Raw genomic sequence first — 8,613 nt, forward strand, 5'->3', positions numbered from 1 at the left:
TGAGTATGAATGAATGAATGAATGAATGAATGAATGAATGAATATTCAAACGGGTTACAATCCTACAAATGCCGTCAAATCCGTCTCCCGCCCGATGGTCCCGTGAGCTGACACTCAAAATCGGTATCGACTGAACTGCCAACTGCCGGGGTTCTGTCCACGTTTTGCTACTGATTGTGCAGACATTATATTGTATTACTGTATCATATAGTGTAGCTTAGCAAACGCTGTATCTTTTTGTAAACTCAGGTCATTTTACTTCGTCACCTTCACGAAGGCAAACACGGCGGGTGTGAACGGCGCTCAAGGAGCAGGTTCTCGGAGGGCTTCCCGAGAGGCTGAAATGTCGGGTTTTATTTTTAATATATTCTACAGGCCTCATCACTTCACACCGGTTGAATTACAAGCACTGTTTGTCATGAGCTGCTAAAGTGGAAACACTGGGAGTCGCGCACTGTGCGTCCGCCGATTGGTACGATCGCTCCGCCGAGTTTCTCCGTCAGCGAGTCGCGTATTGCGTGAAAAGGTGAAAAGGCTAAGACGGGAAATTCATTTTTCTCCGGTTGTTTATTCTCTGTAACTGAAAGCTAGTCAACGGGGTAAAAAACCACTGTCTGCGCACACGTTACAGTCACGTTTTTATACCCAACGAAGGCGCATCCACTGTATCCCGTCCAATATTTTAACCAACTATGTAAAATGTCACGTTAATTTATACCCTATTTTTAATAAACCACCTTGGAATGGAAAACAGGCTGAGCAGGTATCTGATTGGCTGAGCTGGCGACTCCATTTCACCGGTTCACAGTTTAATATGGATTCACACCGAAGCCCCTGCATCCGATTTGCATGATTTATTTAACAGGCTTGAGAAAACAGCGGTTTTGAATATCAGGGATGTGAAACTCAATTTCACTACGGGCCATATCAGCATAGTGGCTGCCCTCAATGGGTCACATGTAACGGTAACAGTAGAAATGTAACCTAATGTAACTACGCCTACTTTTTAATTCTTGGACATTCTGGAAGGCTAACTTTAGCATACTTAGCTCCGCGTCTGGCGTCAAAATGCCGACGTAGTTTGTACTCTTTCACAACCTCGTAACGCAAAAGACATACCGCTTTTTCTCCTTGAAGCACAAACATGAATTCGCCTTCCATCTGCATCAACTTGTTGAAAATTTGGATTCACTGCGATCTAATGGCGCTACGTCGTTACTTCGCGGGGAACATGATCGGCATGAATTTTGGGAATTGTAGTTTCTGGTCAATGCAGTCGTTTGACTTATTCATTTTAAGACAATCAGACCTTTTAAGATGTTCTCGCGGGCCTCGTAAAATGATGTTGCGGGCCACATTTGGCCCGCGGGCCTTGAGTTTGACACATCTCGTCTCACAGAGCAGGTCTGGACCTCACTCTGCAGGATGATCCACAGAAAGCCGACATTCCCCCCCTAGGACCGCGGCAAGGAAACTGGCTTTTACCCGGCTCAATGTGGACGCCTTCTGCCTCGACCGGGAGAGCGCTAACAGCTACACGCTAATAACGGATACAGTGATAGCTTTATGGTTCGTAAAAGGTATAAAAAACACAGCTGCAGGAGATTCATCAACCCGATTGCACGTGTTTGTATTGTTGTTTAGCCCTGTCTGTTCTGACCCAGATTTCCGTGCAGACAGGTGACGCTAATGCTACTTCTTCCTCCGCAGCTTCCATCTCCAACGCTATTCCTTCCCAATTAATCACACTTGGCTCATCGCCGCAGAATCGCAATTGCCAATTACGAAGAGATTAGAGTTCGCCGTGTCGAAGTGAGGAGGCGGAAGCAGCGGCGGGCAGCTTTGCATGTGAGTCACACATTTTACACAGCGGCGCCGTGCAGATCAGAACGCAAGAAAATGCCGGTATCTTCAACTCTGCCTCCTATTTTATAGATATTTTCTCAGCTTTTTCAATTGTCTTTAAAAATAAATCACACTTTAATGTCTGCAACCAACACAACTTTAGAGAGCTTTGAAGAAAAAACATTACCGCGTTTTCCGCACTATAAGGCGCATCGTATTATAAGGCGCACCTTCAATGAATGGCCTATTTAAAAAAAAATTTCATATATAAGGCGCACCGCATTATAAGGCGCATAGAAGCTACAGTAGTGGCTGGGGTTACGTTATTCATCCACTAAATGTCAACAAAACAGTCAGACTTTATCAATATAATACAAACTCACGTTCTGACAACTCTGTTCACTCCCAAAACAAGTTAATGCATTCACAATACGGTACCGTTCGCACCGGTAGCTCTTACGGTATTTGCCCCGCCTTTGTTGAAAACAATGTTTTTCCAACTCCATTAGTCACACTTCAAAACGTTTCATTAAACGAAAGCACCGAGAAGGGCCGCCTCTAAATTCATCGATGTTCATGTCGCTAGCTAGCTCGCTAGCGCTGTTGCCTTCATTGGAATAGTGACCGTAGAGAGGCTTCTACTTGCTGCTCTCTGTTCAACAAGCCACTGCTCGAGTTTGTCCTCCAACTGTGGCCGTCTGGCTTTTTTCCCTCGAAAACTCTGTTTAGTCTTCTTTACTTTGCGCTGGTCATCTTGTCGCTTCCTCCACTTCCGTATCATTGATTCATTAATGTTGAATTCTCTGGCTGCTGCTCTGTTCCAGTGTTCTACTGCGTGACCGATCTAGTTTGAACTCTGCGTCATAATAGTGTTTCTTGAAAAATGCCATTTTGGGGTCTTTCTACACACAAGTTGTGTTGGACTGGAATCCCCCCTTTACCGTTTTTACCGCTGCTACTTGGGCGACGCCCCCCTGACTACGGTAGCCAGAATTTACAAATACTGATCCATATATAAGGCGCATCGGATTATAAGGTGCACCGTCGGTTTTTGAGAAAATTGAAGGCTTTTAGGTGCGCCTTATAGTGCGGAAAATACGGTAATTGTGCCTCTCAATTATTTTCTGATACAAAGTAGAAAACATTTCACGCCCTCCTCCCAGCAGCATTTGGCCGATAAAATCATATAAGTTATGTACACTGCTAAATAACATTGTATCCTTGTTAGCATTAAAGAAAAATAATACAACGAAGAACAACTTTATTAACATTGTTACATTACATTACAGTCATTTGGCAGACGCTTTTAACCAAAAGTGGCTTATATTGTTTTTTAGTCTGTAACAGAAAAGATTTAAAGTGCATCAATTTTTCCTGAAATTTAAAAAAAAATTCAAACCCTATTCACACCATAATTATTTTTAGATCGACTGAATCATTTGATACTAAAAAATAAAATTAAATAAAATCAATAAATAATCATTTTAAATCGACCAGCCACATTAACTCAAGAACACGATAGAAAAAACACTTTAATCCACAAAACTAAAATGAATAAAACAATTAAAAAAAAAAAAGGTAAAAATAAATGTAAAAAAAAAATTAAGGCTTTTTTTTTTTTTTTTCAATCAAAACGAGGAAGTCAGGATTAATGGCTATAATGAGCACGTTTTGCAGTGCACGACTTTTAGAAGCAGGGTTTACCGTGATACCACAACTTTCATCTGTGTACGCTTTGTCATATTTCTTCGTCTTAGCTTTCGGGTGACTTTCGTGTGATTCATTATCTCCGTCGTCTCTCACCGCCTTTCTTATCATCCCTGTTAAATATTTTTTCCATGGTGTCACTCGAGGGTGTGTTCACTGCTCTCGTGCTCAGTGCTAAATGCCTGCATGCTCTGTGCAAAAAAAACAAAAACTCCATAGATTAGCATAGAGCTAATCGCTAATCCTCGCCACCTCCTGTGGATGTGCAATTACACTTTATTCTAGAACAGCAAAAATATGTTTGTTCTTCAGATCACACAGGATTGAATTAATGAGTAGAGATGTTTTCTCATGCGCGTCGGACGGTTAGCGCCGATGGTTAGCGCCTCTGCCTCCCAGCCAGAAGGTCCCTTGTTGGGTTCCCAAAGGGGTCTAGATAATGAATGAATGAATGAATGAATGGCAAAAAGTGGGTATTTTTAATCCCTAAAGGCAGCCGTCAGCAATGTGACACATCAGGTCTCCAGTCTGGAGCGAACGTCAAGCGTCTCGGTGCAGAAAAGAGGAAACAGCCGAGGAAGTGCTGACATTGACGGCTCTGGGGGGGGTCACATGATGGACACCTCACCTCTAGAGTCAACGCCACGGTTGGCGTCTGGGATGTGGCGGGGTCGTACTCGGACATTTCAAGACGCCATGATGTGTAAGGTTGTTTATAATGCATATGTTTGGGAGTGAGAGGAACCCGGGTGGAACGGTGAGGCTGCAGGGAGTGGAGAACAAGAAGTTGGAGGACTTCAGGTACTTAGGGTCAACAGTCCAGAGCAATGGTGAGTGTGGATAAGAGGTAAAGAAACAGGTTCAAGCAGGCTGGAATGGGTGGAGAAAAATGTCAGGGGTACGAAGAGATAGAAGACTATCAGCCAGAAGGGAAGGAAAGGTGGAGGAGACAGTGGTGAGACCAGCGATGCTGTATGGACTAGAAACTGTTACAATGACCAAAAGACAGCAGGCAGAGATGAAGATGTTGAGGTTCTCTTTGGGAGTGACCAGGATGGAGAGGATCAGGAATGAGTCCATCAGAGGAAAGGCATATGTTAGATGTTTTGGAGAGAAGGTCAGAGAAGCCAGACTGAAATGGTTGGATCAGAGGAGGGATGGTGAATATATTGGTAGTCGGATGCTGGAATTGGAGGTCTAGGGGAAGACCAAAGAGAAGATTGCTGGATGTAGCTAGAGAGGATATGAAGGTAGTTTGTGTGAGAGAGGAGGATCCAGAGAATAGGGTTAGATGGAGAAGGTGGATTTGCTGTGGTGACCCCTGAAGGCAAAAGCCCAAAGGAAAAGAAGAATTTGTCACAGGGGTGCAGGACATGTATGACCGGGACAAAGTGATGACTGAGAGGGTTTGGACATTAAAACTCTGTTCATGTCCAAACCATGGCGACCCTCGAAGGTAAAGAAGGTGTGTGTGTGTGTGTGTGACAGTAAGCACAATAATGAGCGAGCACTCACCCTGGGTTATTAGATCTCGGGGCAGTTAATTGCGGGGCACAATTTAATGAGGATTCACACCGACGACCCCAGATGGTTAATTCAATCACTCCAACTCTGCTTTTAAGGGACTCCGCTCATCTCGCTCTCCCTGCCGTCTGATTGGACGAGCGGAGTAATCTGGTTGTCCCGCAGGAGCTCACCCACCGGTGGAAAATACCGCGTGGGCTCTCGGAATCTGGCACAAAGGCGCCGAAGCCTCTCTGGCGGCTTCCACGCTCTCTGGTCCCTCCACGCCCGGACCTGCTGCCGATCCGGACGCCATAAAGGAGCGGCTCACACAAAGTAACATACAATATTTGGATCAACAATTTTAATTTTTAATTCATTTTCTATTCATTCAGTGGTTAGCAACAGTTAGCAGGGGTTAGCTCTTCTGCCTTCCTTGCAGCAAGAAGGCTCTCAGTAGGATTTTGACAGATATGGAGTGCAATTATAGTGTGTGTGTGTGTGTGTGTGTGTGTGTGTGTGTGTGTGTGTGTGTGTGTGTGTGTGTGTGTGTTTGTGTGCGTGTGGTCACTTTAAGAGGTCAGACGTGCAGGGGTGCGTTTGATGACTATGGTCTTTGGGTCACAGTGGACAAAGAAGCTGATCAGCTGTGTGTGTGTGTGTGTGTGTGTGTATGTGTATGTCTGTGTGTGTGTGTGTGTGTGTGTGTGTGTGTGTGTGCATGAAGTTCTACTTCCTAACTTAGCCTTAGATGAGGTAGTGAAACGCGCCTATGCGTGCGTCTTTGCTTTTCTTTGAATACAAGATATATTTAGTGTATATATGATATATAAATAGTAGTGCTGATTTTACACAAATTTAATTTTCCTGGTGCACTGACTCACTACCACTAATGTCACAAATCCCTGTGTCGTTAACACAAACATAGATAAGATAGGATAAGATAAGATAAGATAAGATAAGATAAGAACAACTTTATTAATCCCGAAGCAAATTGTTGTGCCAGAGTTACAGAAAATATAACAGTAATAAATAACGAAAAGAAAAAGGCAGAATTAGAAATAATGTTATGATGTTGTGATGCTCTTCAGAACTCTAGCATGTGGGCGGGTGTCTCTCCGTTGGACCTTCACGTCTCAACCAAGTTTCTTCAGGACAGAAATGGTGATGTTTGTCTGTGCGGATCTGAGCGATGAATAAACGTTGGGGGGTTTGGGGGGTTTTGAGGGTTCGGGGGGGTGCCGTCCCCCCGCCGGACCCCCGCTTGTTTATTGTAATTAGAGCTATAAATGAAACCCTGATGGGGTGGGGGAGGGGAGAATGTGTGCACGGGCCCACAGAGGCAAAATAACATGAATGTGTGTGTGTCTTGGAGAGCAGCCAGAGAGGTGGGGATGTGTGTGTGTTTGTGTATATGGCGGGGGAGGGTGTGTGTGTGTGTGTGTGTGTGTGTGTGATTGGGGGGGGGGGGGGGAGTCAGCGTTTTTCAGACAACATGAATGAGGCCCCACTGGAGCGCTTCCTGCGTGAAGGCTATAAAAACAAAACCGGGACCAAAGAACGCCGATGGCTCCCACATTCCTGAACGCGCCGCCAGGTACGCGACATTCTGCCGCTTCCCCCCCTGAGACGGCGGCAGAACACACACCCTCCCCTTGATGCCGCGGAGCGTGGGAAGGAAAAAACAAAAATAAAAAAGGAGCCCAAGCGGATCAATATCAAGTCATTGTTTTCCTTTTACTTTTACTTAAAAGTAAAGAAACTTCATACTTAAAAACATATGAAGGTTCAACCAGAGGGATCTTGTTTGTTTGTTTGTTTAGAAGTTTATTAGGACAGTGTACAAATACATTAAGCACCGAGGCAGAGATGTTTGTACCAGATTGTAGCTCATAGCTAATTTCCATCTGTAGTCCTGGACAATACAAATATAAAACTGTATAAAATAGACAATATATATAAAATATACAGATAGGCAATAGAATAACTATACAATATTTAAACAGGCAATAAGATCTGTCTTTCGCAAGTTGAAAGTGCTATTGTTGTGATATTGTCACTTTGGTCATCTGGGGGCCATCAGATGTTACCCAGAAGGGAAACATCTGATGGCAAAATACCCGTCTGGCATTGTTAGCGTTAGCATGTTTGGTGCTCCAGAATCCAATTTTTAGCGTCCCGTGTAAAGGTGTGAAAATCAGTCATGTTCTTAAGATTGTCCGGAAGCCCATTCCATTCTTTTATGGCTTTACAGGAAAAGGCAGATTCAGTGCAAAGAAGTTCAAAACAGAAGTTATTAAGCATCGGCTTTGAATGTCCAGGAACAGCTGGTCAAACGTTGACCTGCAGTATCTCCAGCGGCCAACGGAGTTGACGTCGCAGCGACTCCACCCGCTCTCCTCGCTCCGTCTTCTCGTAATCAACTCGTCTTGGCAACTGGACTTGTATGTCTTCACTTGAGGAGGTTTCAGGCCTCCTTCCAGAGGCTTCTCCAGTTCTAATAACCTCCGGGAAGTTTCCCAGTATAACCACCAGTTGTTGGGCGGATCCAGGTTATAGTGGTTCGTTGTGTAAATGGAAGAGTTGATCTGGAGAAGCTGGTGCAGGAGGGGCTGTTATGCTAACGGCGGTGTTGGTCGTTGGAACAAAAGGGCAACTTGGTGCAACCTGGAATGTGAGAAGGTAAAGCTCAACAAAGGAGTGAAACCTTTTGGATCACGTCAACTGAGGCTCATGTGGACGTTATCGGGAGCTGCCTCTGGAAGAGGGTCCTACTCATCCAGGCACTTGTCATCTCTCGTTTAGATGACTGCAACTCCCTCCTGGTCGGTGACCATCAGACCACTGGAGCTTATCCATAAAGCATCAGCCCGCCTGGTGTTCAACCATCCCAAATTCTCCTGCACAACTCCCCTTCTTATGTCCCTACACTGGCTCCCGGTAGCCGCTCGCATCAAGTTCAAGTCCCTGGTGCTAGTCTACCGGGCGGTGAATGGGACGTCCCCGTCTTATCCCCAGGATATGGTCGAGCTACGTGTCCCTACCCGTCCCCTCCGATCTGCCACCTGTGGGCGACCGTCCATCCCGTCACTCAGACCCCCCGGCCCCTGGAACGAACTCCCAAAAGAGGTCAGAACAGCGGAGTCGCTGCCCATCTTTCGCCGTGAGCTGAAAGCATACCTCTTCACCAAGCACTACCCTACTAATCGCACCAAGCCCTTGAGTGGTCACTTCTGACTTCCGACTACTGGTACCTCGGATCTTCGGTGACTGAATTGCGCTTCTTGTAAGTCGCTTAGGATAGAAGTGTCCGCCAAATGACTGTTTTTTTGGACGTTGCAGAAGGTCGTTGTACATTTGTACGGCGTTGTATGTTTGTGAAAAGTTGTGTCTGAGGCCCCCTCTTCTGTTCATTGCTGACCCTTGTCCTTCAGGTGTGGCTGGACCTCGGAGTCCTTTCCTGAAGTGGTGGCTCTCCTGTGTTGGACCGTCCGTTTGTGCGGAGGTTCTTTGGTCTCTCCAATGTAGATGTCGTCACAAGACATCATCACAGGGATA

The 8,613-nt window shown here is 45.4% G+C and overlaps 1 long non-coding RNA gene across 1 annotated transcript; it reads left to right on the forward strand.

The window, feature by feature from the left end:
* The first annotated feature begins 1,562 nt into the window (after positions 1-1,562).
* Positions 1,563-5,248, forward strand: LOC147221272 (uncharacterized). The gene is made up of 3 exons (XR_015107888.1): positions 1,563-1,580; positions 1,711-1,848; positions 5,175-5,248. It is a non-coding gene; the product is annotated as an uncharacterized LOC147221272 (long non-coding RNA).
* Positions 5,249-8,613: the final 3,365 nt, after the last annotated feature.

The sequence above is a fragment of the Fistularia commersonii genome, chromosome 22, assembly GCF_037954325.1.
Source record: "Fistularia commersonii isolate RoL2024-O1a breed Wild chromosome 22, RoL_Fcom_v1.0, whole genome shotgun sequence".
In the NCBI taxonomy this organism is placed as follows: Eukaryota; Metazoa; Chordata; class Actinopteri; order Syngnathiformes; family Fistulariidae; genus Fistularia; species Fistularia commersonii.